Genomic DNA, 12,002 nt, shown 5'->3' with positions numbered 1-12,002 from the left:
AACTTTCATGTTTTTAATGTTTCTGAGCAATAAGCACGAAAAATTGTGTATAGCTATACTGATAATATTTACAGCTTTATCAGATATATAAAGTTACACAACAACAGGTATACATATTGGTACCATGATAAAGCACATAAAATGGCGTCGTTAATATAACTATACAATGAAACCAGCATCAAATAATTATTGGAAGCTTTATATGATATATATATATATATCATCCAATCATCAGATATACACAGTGGTACCATGACAACGCATATGAAATGGTATCGTTTATGTAACTGTACAATGGAACCAGCATGACAATATTATATTGGCAGATTTATAAGATAAAGTTACTCAATCAACACGTGTACAAAGTCGTACCGTGATAAAGTATATAAAATGGTGTCGTTTGAACAACTGTACAATGGAACCAGCATGACATTATTATATTGGCAGATTTATAAGATATACTAGCGCATATCCCGTCAAAAATGACGGAGCAAGTTCTACCATCCAAACCCCATAGTACACACTAACCTCACATTTCATAGCTAACTAAAATAAACAAATTTTAAGAAATCAAGCTTGGCCAACAATTGGTTCTGTTAGATTTTCACGTAAAATTACGAGGGCTATCTGCGGTATCTGTCTCTAATTTAGCACTGTAAGTCCGGAGGGAAGGCAGCTAGTCATCATCACCCACCAACTATTGGGCTATTCTTTTACTAACGAATAGCAGGATATACCGTAATATTATAACGTACACACGGCTAAAGGGGCGAACATGTCAGGTGGGACAAGAATTCAAGCCCGCAACTCTCAGAATGCGAGTCGAGCGCTCTAACCACCTGGTCATACCGGGTTTTCACCAACAATGAGGCACAAAACTGAAGTCGAGGTAGTCAAACGCTGGTAAATTCCTTCATGAGCCAATCGAAATTAAATCACTCAGGAAATCAACTCATAGAATAATTATCAGCAAAAATCAGTTAGATTAACAACTTCTAATATATAGAAAAGACAGTGTGTTTTGGTGACACCACGTTTCAAAAATGTCTTCATATCATGTTGCTTAGCAATAAAAGTATAAATTAATATTGTTGTTAGTCTATGAACTGAAAATATAAAATTAAACGTACAGACAACAAAACTAGAAAATTATTTGTTGATTTCTCAATTTGGAATATCCATTCACTAGTCTTTTTTTTTTTACTACAAACGGCAGAAATATAACAGAAAGTAGCTTAATTCAGAAGCTATTTAAACTTAGAATTTATTCGATATTTGTACTTTCATGATGAATTTTACGCACTTAGCTTTAGGCTGCATGATTCCATACCACGTTTATACTTCAGGCTTATAATATCATAAGGTTTCATAGCTCACTCTTCATGGCTCCGATGCACCCTGTGACTGAAACTGTAATGGGCAGATAGTAATCTGTATGGATAAATGCATTTGGGTTTTTATGACGATTCGTCTTTTTAAGAGATCAAGTGAGACACAATGACTTTTGAGATAAGGTTACTCAATCAACAAGTACATACAACAATACCATGATAAAGTATATAACATGGCGTTGTCAGAATAACTGGAAATGTTTCAGCATTGAATTATATATTTAAAAACGGCTGGTATGAGTAGAGAAAGCACTAGTAGAGGAGCGAACAACGTTTCGACCCTCTTCGTGAACCTGACGATGACCGAAGAAGGTCGAAACGTCGTTCGCTCCTCTACTAGTGCTTTCTCTACCCATACCAGCCGTTTTTAAATATATAATTCTCTACGAGTAGGTTTTTTTTCGTTATCACAGATTTCAATATTGAATGTTTTAACGAGACAGGGACGGACAATGCCGAGCTGGAAAGGCCATGCGTTTAATGCTGTCAAAGTTTTAGATGAGTATCTGGAACAGAACTGCACGAGAAAAAAATTAATTCACCTCTAATTGGCTAAGCAACATCTCAAACAAGTCCGCTTCATTCCATTTTGTTGTGAGCACTTCACTTGGTCGGTTCCATCTTTATCTTATTTCAATATTGTCCTACGGCCTGAATGATCGGTTCCTATTTTTTACTTATCTTCTAAAATGATGTGTTCCAGGCTGTAGTTTTGTCTGACAATGTGTCAAAAATACCCCCCAGCTAGCTCCGATATGTAATCTCCAAAATATTTTCTTACAATATTGAATTACTGCTTCTCCCTGATGAAGAGTTATTGTAAATCAGTGAAGTTCACGTTTTTTAACTTCTTCTTTCACTTTCCTTACTCAATGTTCAGGATTCTTATCTGTATTAAACAGTAAAGTAAACGAATGAAGTATACTTTCCTAATTTTCTTATCGAACGATTCTTCACGTCTTTATCACCTTAATAAGTCATGATAAACTACTTCCTGACATCCGTAATCTTCTTATCTCTGTACTAAACTACTGCTGATAACTGACTCGAGATGTTTGAACGATTCCATCTCTTAAATAACTTCATCGTTCACAACCATCGTTTTTGGCTATCGCTTAGCATAATTGTTGTTTTTTTTCTCTGTATTCAGAAACAGCATTCTTCTTTTCTCCTCTGGTCCTTAATATTTGCCAACATTCATTCAAGTACTTTGATACTGTTTGCAAGGATGGTGGTGTCACATATCAGGTTGTTCAGGTTTCATCAGATCCACCTGAATCCTTGCCGGTCAAGTTTCTAGCCTTATTTTGTGTTCACCACACAAAGCGTACAAATTAAATGGCATCACATATTCTTTTCTGACGCATTCATAACCTCAAAACATTCTACATCGTCATGTTGGAACCTGACTGTTACTTCTTAACCATAATGCAGATTGCAAATGAATTTCGTAAAATGGGATAAGAAAACCATTAATGAAACATTTCTCACGGTAAATTGTTCCTCAAACGATCGAAAGCCTTCGATTAGTGGAGGAACTACGTATATATACTGGCTCATTGAATTCCTTGCATTTTTTCTATGTGGACTCTAGTTTGTCATTCAGCTGTAAACTCTGCTTCTTTCATTTTTAATGACATGCGGTTCGTGACTAGTCAATAAAATAGTTCTGTTACAACAGTCAATCCCCTGTTTTTGGAAGGACAAAAACTGTATTTCCAAATCATCTGGCCATTTTCATGAATGCAATACTTGTAGACGTTAGATGGAACTGTGACAACTTCCTCACCAGTATTGTTCAAAATGGATCTACATCTGTTTTACACACTCCTTAAATGTTAGCATCTCAAAAGAAATACGCTCAACTCAAAGTCGTTGAGTGACCAGTTTTCCACAAATATCCAGGCCCTTTTTTCATCATGGCTGCGCCACCACTGCAACAGTATTTGGGGAACAAAATATTTACTTATCTTTTACATTTTCGGCTTCGACTCTGAAACATTTCTGCATAACGTGGCATCACCAAACAGAACAACACTGTCATCATTCATAACCAAACATCACCAAACGGAACAACACTGTCGTCATTCATAACCAAGCATCACCAAACAGAACAACACTGTAGGCATTCATAACCAAGCATCACCAAACAGAACAACACTGTCATCATTCATAACCAAGCATCACCAAACAGAACAACACTGTCATCATTCATAACCAAGCATCACCAAACAGAACAACACTGTCATCATTCATAACCAAGCATCACCAAACAGAACAACACTGTCATCATTCATAACCAAGCATCACCAAACAGAACAACACTGTAGGCATTCATAACCAAGCATCACCAAACAGAACAACACTGTCATTCATTCAAACCAAGCATCACCAAACAGAACAACACTGTCGTCATTCATAACCAAGCATCACCAAACAGAACAACACTGTCATCATTCATAACCAAGCATCACCAAACAGAACAACACTGTCATCATTCATAACCAAGCATCACCAAACAGAACAACACTGTCATCATTCATAACCAAGCATCACCAAACAGAACAACACTGTCGTCATTCATAACCAAGCATCACCAAACAGAACAACACTGTCGTCATTCATAACCAAGCATCACCAAACAGAACAACACTGTGTAGGCATTCATAACCAAGCATCACCAAACAGAACAACACTGTCATCATTCATAACCAAGCATCACCAAACAGAACAACACTGTAGGCATTCATAACCAAGCATCACCAAACGGAACAACACTGTGTCGTCATTCATAACCAAGCATCACCAAACAGAACAACACTGTCATCATTCATAACCAAGCATCACCAAACAGAACAACACTGTCGTCATTCATAAACAAGCATCACCAAACAGAACAACACTGTCATCATTCATAACCAAGCATCACCAAACAGAGCAACACTGTCGTCATTCATAACCAAGCATCACCAAACAGAACAACACTGTCGTCAACATAACCAAGCACCACCAAACAGAACAACACTGTCGTCATTCATAAACAAGCATCACCAAACAGAACAACACTGTCGTCATTCATAACCAAGCATCACCAAACAGAACAACACTGTCGTCATTCATAACCAAGCATCACCAAACAGAACAACACTGTCGTCAACATAACCAAGCACCACCACCAGAACAACACTGTCGTCATTCATAACCAAGCATCACCAAACAGAACAACACTGTCGTCATTAATAACCAAGCATCACCAAACAGAACAACACTGTCATCATTCACAACCAAGCATCACCAAACAGAACAACACTGTCGTCATTCATAACCAAGCATCACCAAACAGAACAACACTGTCGTCATTCATAACCAAGCATCACCAAACAGAACAACACTGTCGTCATTCATAACCAAGCATCACCAAACAGAACAACACTGTCATCATTCATAACCAAGCATCACCAAACAGAACAACACTGTAGGCATTCATAACCAAGCATCACCAAACGGAACAACACTGTCGTCATTCATAACCAAGCATCACCAAACAGAACAACACTGTCATCATTCATAACCAAGCATCACCAAACAGAACAACACTGTCGTCATTCATAACCAAGCATCACCAAACAGAACAACACTGTCGTCATTCATAACCAAGCATCACCAAACAGAACAACACTGTCGTCATTCATAACCAAGCATCACCAAACGGAACAACACTGTCGTCATTCATAACCAAGCATCACCAAACAGAACAACACTGTCGTCATTCATAACCAAGCATCACCAAACAGAACAACACTGTCGTCATTCATAACCAAGCATCACCAAACAGAACAACACTGTCATCATTCATAACCAAGCATCACCAAACAGAACAACACTGTCGTCATTCATAACCAAGCATCACCAAACAGAACAACACTGTCGTCATTCATAACCAAGCATCACCAAACAGAACAACACTGTCTTCATTCATAACTAAGCATCACCAAACAGAACAACACTGTCGTCATTCATAACCAAGCATCACCAAACAGAACAACACTGTCATCATTCATAACCAAGCATCACCAAACGGAACAACACTGTCGTCATTCATAACCAAGCATCACCAAACAGAACAACACTGTCATCATTCATAACCAAGCATCACCAAACAGAACAACACTGTCGTCATTCATAACCAAGCATCACCAAACAGAACAACACTGTCATCATTCATAACCAAGCATCACCAAACAGAACAACACTGTAGGCATTCATAACCAAGCATCACCAAACGGAACAACACTGTCGTCATTCATAACCAAGCATCACCAAACAGAACAACACTGTCATCATTCATAACCAAGCATCACCAAACAGAACAACACTGTCATCATTCATAACCAAGCATCACCAAACAGAACAACACTGTAGGCATTCATAACCAAGCATCACCAAACAGAACAACACTGTCATCATTCATAACCAAGCATCACCAAACAGAACAACACTGTCGTCATTCATAACCAAGCATCACCAAACAGAACAACACTGTCATCATTCATAACCAAGCATCACCAAACAGAACAACACTGTCATCATTCATAACCAAGCATCACCAAACAGAACAACACTGTAGGCATTCATAACCAAGCATCACCAAACAGAACAACACTGTCGTCATTCATAACCAAGCACCACCAAACAGAACAACACTGTAGGCATTCATAACCAAGCATCACCAAACAGAACAACACTGTCATCATTCATAACCAAGCATCACCAAACAGAACAACACTGTAGGCATTCATAACGAAGCATCACCAAACGGAACAACACTGTCGTCATTCATAACCAAGCATCACCAAACAGAACAACACTGTCATCATTCATAACCAAGCATCACCAAACAAAACAACACTGTCGTCATTCATAAACAAGCATCACCAAACAGAACAACACTGTCGTCATTCATAACCAAGCATCACCAAACAGAGCAACACTGTCGTCATTCATAACCAAGCATCACCAAACAGAACAACACTGTCGTCAACATAACCAAGCACCACCACCATAAAGAACAACACTGTCGTCATTAATAACCAAGCATCACCAAACAGAACAACACTGTCGTCATTAATAACCAAGCATCACCAAACAGAACAACACTGTCGTCATTAATAACCAAGCATCACCAAACAGAACAACACTGTCATCATTCATAACCAAGCATCACCAAACAGAACAACACTGTAGGCATTCATAACCAAGCATCACCAAACAGAACAACACTGTCGTCATTCATAACCAAGCATCACCAAACAGAACAACACTGTCGTCATTCATAACCAAGCATCACCAAACAGAACAACACTGTCGTCATTCATAACCAAGCATCACCAAACAGAACAACACTGTAGGCATTCATAACCAAGCATCACCAAACAGAACAACACTGTAGGCATTCATAACCAAGCATCACCAAACGGAACAACACTGTCGTCATTCATAACCAAGCATCACCAAACAGAACAACACTGTCGTCATTCATAACCAAGCATCACCAAACAGAACAACACTGTCGTCATTCATAACGAAGCATCACCAAACAGAACAACACTGTCATCATTCATAACCAAGCATCACCAAACAGAACAACACTGTCGTCATTCATAACCAAGCATCACCAAACAGAACAACACTGTCGTCATTCATAACCAAGCATCACCAAACAGAGCAACACTGTCGTCATTCATAACCAAGCATCACCAAACAGAACAACACTGTCGTCATTCATAACCAAGCATCACCAAACAGAACAACACTGTCGTCATTCATAACCAAGCATCACCAAACAGAACAACACTGTCGTCAACATAACCAAGCACCACCACCATAAAGAACAACACTGTCGTCATTAATAACCAAGCATCACCAAACAGAACAACACTGTCGTCATTAATAACCAAGCATCACCAAACAGAACAACACTGTCGTCATTAATAACCAAGCATCACCAAACAGAACAACACTGTCGTCATTCATAACCAAGCACCACCACCATAAAGAACAACACTGTCGTCATTCATAACCAAGCACCACCACCATAAAGTAAAAAATAAATAAATAAATATAATTTTTCCCACACGTCTAATCAAATGATATTTCTCTCATTCGATTTTTGATGATAATTCGTCACACACTACAATACAAGTTGAGAAACTGACATATATTTTGTGCATAGCTACACTATGGGTTATATATGTACTGTATTCACCGCGGAAAACCAAAACACAGATTTTAGAACTACAAGTCCACAGACTTGCCGCTGACTAACCTGGGGACAGAGTGAACATTGACGAAAATATTAAGAAAGGTAAATGTAAACGTTAAAATGCTATGACGTGTGACTAACTCTGAGAGTGTTGAAGGTTGTCAATACAATTGGGAGAAAAACAGAGAAAATGATGGATATCTGTTGTGCCTAACGTTGATAGCAAGAGCTAAAATATTAAATGAGAATAAATAGCACCAGTCATCTTGAAAAATAAACCATATGGTGCTTACGTTACAACACCAATAAATACTTAATGCTGCAAAAACAGAAGAAATGAAGCGACGCAAAATAACGCGCGAAAATAAAAAACCATGAAAAACAACAAACGTATAAAATGATTAAATTAAAAAATTATACAATAAACCAACAAATGTTAAATTACATTCGGCAATTTCGAAATAGGAACAACAGAATACTTTATTAATGCTAAATATTATCAAACGATGCATGAACCTCAAGCGGTAGATAAGTTGACCAGTGTGACTGTTGAAAATTTATTTTATGCTATTCGTTTCTGTAGTATTCTATAGGAAAATTAAAGTTTATGAAAAACTGTGAAAAATACAGATTATGAAATATAATTATTGTTTCGTGTCACTGTTTCAATATCCCAACAAACGGTTAGATGTTCAAAATATATTTTCCGAAAAACTAAATTGTTTTATCTTTCCACAGACAGCGATATACACGTTTCTATATGTTATTGCAGTATGATTTCACGCCCATATGTCAAATTATCTGTAAGAACTTTTATAAATTATAGTTTATACAGCGACAAGTCGTAAGATGATCAAACACCTGTACCAAGAAAAAAAGTAAATCAGATCAAAAGTAGGAAAAGTAACTGTTGCAAAGTTATCAAACCAGAAGTACAACAGCAAACAGAGCAAGATATGATATACGTGTGATATATACAACATTAATACAATAAATGTAAAAATAACGCGAGATATTTACAGAAGTGAAGTGAGAGGTGTATAATAAAAAAAAAAGTAGTCTCTGCAAGATATTAGACACCACATAAAAAGTCAAATGTAGTCAATTTAGCATTTCTACCATTTTCAAAAGGTTCTACTTACCTATTATTAAGTACAGCATGGTCGGAGGGTTAAAGTACTCGACTCGTAATCTGAAGGTCGCGGTTTCGAATCCCCGTCACATTAAACATGCTCGCCCTTTCAGCAGTGGGGGCATTATAATGTGACGGTCAGTCCCACTATTCGTTGGTAAGAGAGTAGCCCAAGAGTTGGTGGTAGGTGATGGTGAAATTAGCTGCCGTCCCTCTAGTCTTACAGTGCTAAATTAGGAACAGCGAGCGCAGGTAGCCCTCGTGTAGCTTTGCGCGAAATCCAAAAACAAACCTGTTTTTAAAATATTAAAAATTGTTTTTTGTTCAATGTATACTTTAAAATTTTGACAGGGAAAAGCGTATTTCTACAAATAAGTATTTACGTGAGCGCTTATTAACATATAACTTTTACATCTAAAACACAAGTCTAATACTCAGTATCAACAAACGGCGTAGAAGCGTACCATGATAATCAGCATTGGGATGTATTCCCGAGGGGGGGAAGAACTGATGATTTCCGAGAAGCAGAACCTAAGTGTAAGATCTGGGAGAAAAAAAAAAGTGATAGAATACAGATAGTTCAATGTAAAAATAAAAAACAGTATTTTCATGGAATATTAGATCCATCAATCTCCCTGCTATCACTACTAGCACAGGCGTGCTACCGTTTAGTTCTCATCCATTTTTGATGACATAGATGGCAAAGAGGGAGGAACCTGTATCTGACAGCGCAGTTCCGTTAGACATATCGACAAAAAACAAATGGCATGCTGTTATTCTCAATCTACAACCACATCATACTAAGTAAATGAATGAGAATACAATAATCGTATTTACAATAATTATCTTCAGCGATTTGAGATGAATGGAAGCGGAAACACTAACAAAACTAGTGCAAACCCCCAGACCATATGATGTACTGTAATGTGAAAATATATGTTTGTATGGGTTCAATGGTCAAAAAATAAAGGATTTATAGAATTTTTGGCTGATATTTTTGAGCAAATGAACAATTTTCCAACTTCAGTCACCAAAAAATAATAACTGTTTGTTTTGAATTTCGCGCAAAGCCACTCAAGGGCTAGCCGTTCCTAATTTAGCAGTTTAAGTCTAGAGGGAAAGCTGCTAGTCATCACCACCCACCGCCAACTCTTGGGCTACTCTTTTACCAATGAATAGTGGGACTGACCGTAACATTATAACGCCCCCACGACTGAAAGGGCGAGCATGTTTGATGTGACGGGGTTCGAACCCGCGACATTCAGATTATGAGTCGAACACCCTAACCCACCTAGCCATGCCAGGCCATAATATTATTGAAAAGAAAGTAGGCTTCTTATGTTTTTAATGTCTATTTACCAATTTATTAGGTTTTCGTTGTAGGTTCTGTTCTTCGTAAACATTTTTATCCTTTCTCCTTTCTTGTTTTAATCATGCCTTTTATCAACACATAAAAATATGTATTATTAAAACATAATTACGATTTAGTAGGCATTCTAGGTCATTTTAACGAAAAAAAATCCAGTTTAATATTTTTATAGGTTCATTGGAAAACTATTGAAAATAACTATATAAAAAAGTTAGTTTCTTTTAAGTCTGGCGTAAAACTATCCGAGAACTAACTACACTAGCCGACCCTAAGATAGCTATCAACTCACACCATCAACTCTTGAGAAACTCTATCAATGAATAGTGAATTGAACGTTTATTATACAACGCCCCACGGCTGAAAATGCAAACATGTTCAAGAAAGAAATTCGAACTCGTGACCCTCAGATTTTAACTCGAATGTCCTGACTACCACAATATACAAATAAAAATACAACGGTTAAATCAAAGTTTACATTTAAAGAAATTGGCTAATAACAGAAGTGCACCTCCATACTTGATATTTTTGTAATTTTATGCAATTAGACTAGAAACGGCATACGTTGTAAATATTGCACAAACATATAAAATCAGTAGGTTTATAGAAAGGGAATTAATAGAATACATCTCAGTAGAATTATTTTTCGAGGTAAGGTACACACAATGATTGGAATGGTACGAGCTACTGGTAAGCCTTACGTATGAAATGAAATTCAGTTTTTAAGGGAATGCGAAAATGTTAACACACCGAAAGCTACCTTTCATTATTTGAACCTACAGATGTTAGACGTACATTTTTCGCGATGATGAAACAGGCTTATGAAGTTGATAAGTTAAATCTGTTCTCTGAAGTTGGTATTTATCTTATTTGTTATAAATCTGCACAAACATCAAAATAAAATATAAAATTACTATATATCATTATAGTAATACTACAAAAAATTAAAAAACAAATTCATCCTTTTAGTCCAATAATGTGATGAGTCGTTAACCTCCTTCCTAACTAGTATGTACATTTAAAACAGGCATGATAAATTAGTTTCTTTATTTATTGCATTTCGACTAAAACTACACAATGACTATCTCTTCTAGCTGTCCCTAATTATAAAGTGACAGACTACAAGAAGATAGCTAGTCAACACCACCTATTGCCAAGTCTTGAGCCACACTTATAAAACCAAATAGTAGAATACGGCTGGCACTCTTATAACGTCTCCAAAGTACGGGTGCAGTTCAGTTCTCTTTTTTCCCCGTTAACGGAACGCGAACCACGAATTTCAACTACTAAGTCTAATGCGTTTGGCTCTGATATAACAGGAGCAATCTATACCTACCTGTATATTGAAGAAAATAAACTTTACTTATGATGACAAATACGTAAACTTATCTTTCGTAAAAATTTAGATAGAAATTAGATACACTAGGAGAATAATTTGCCCAGAGACATCCACAACCTCACCAAATATCTAGGTCTGAAACAATAGCATTATTATAGTAAAATAAACTAACAGGATACCTGAAAATTAATCATGAGTTGGAAAATTACAAAGTTCAATACATACATTAATAAACAATTCAAACATTAAGCGATTTAAAAATGTGACATGAAACAGTATGATTGGCAGAATTGAGTTACTAAATCCTTTAAAAAATGTTCGTTACTGTTTAATGTTCACTATTATAAAAATATCATCTTCATGTTTAAATTTAACTATTAATAATAAATATATTTTAATTTTCATTCGTCTGTTACATATATCGTATTTATGGTAAACTACAGAGGCTATTGAACTTCTAACCAAAGTGAAGGTAGCCAGTCAATCGGCAGCACCCTGCCATTTATTTGTGG

The 12,002-nt window shown here is 36.7% G+C and overlaps 1 protein-coding gene across 16 annotated transcripts in view; it reads right to left on the bottom strand.

Annotated features, from left to right (window-relative positions):
• Positions 1–12,002, bottom strand: part of LOC143232400 (disks large homolog 1-like) — a 258,171-nt gene that overhangs the window by 89,796 nt on the left and 156,373 nt on the right. Inside the window, exon 1 of one of the 16 annotated variants that reach the window (XM_076467813.1) lies at positions 1,304–1,341. The exons of the other annotated variants lie outside the window; for them this stretch is intronic. The gene's annotated coding sequence lies outside the window, so the exon portion shown is untranslated. Of the gene's footprint in view, positions 1–1,303; positions 1,342–12,002 lie in introns of those variants that run through there. 16 annotated transcript variants of the gene reach the window in all.

This window comes from Tachypleus tridentatus, chromosome 11 (genome assembly GCF_004210375.1).
Source record: "Tachypleus tridentatus isolate NWPU-2018 chromosome 11, ASM421037v1, whole genome shotgun sequence".
Taxonomy (NCBI): Eukaryota; Metazoa; Arthropoda; class Merostomata; order Xiphosura; family Limulidae; genus Tachypleus; species Tachypleus tridentatus.
This window is presented reverse-complemented; position numbering and strand designations above follow the sequence as displayed.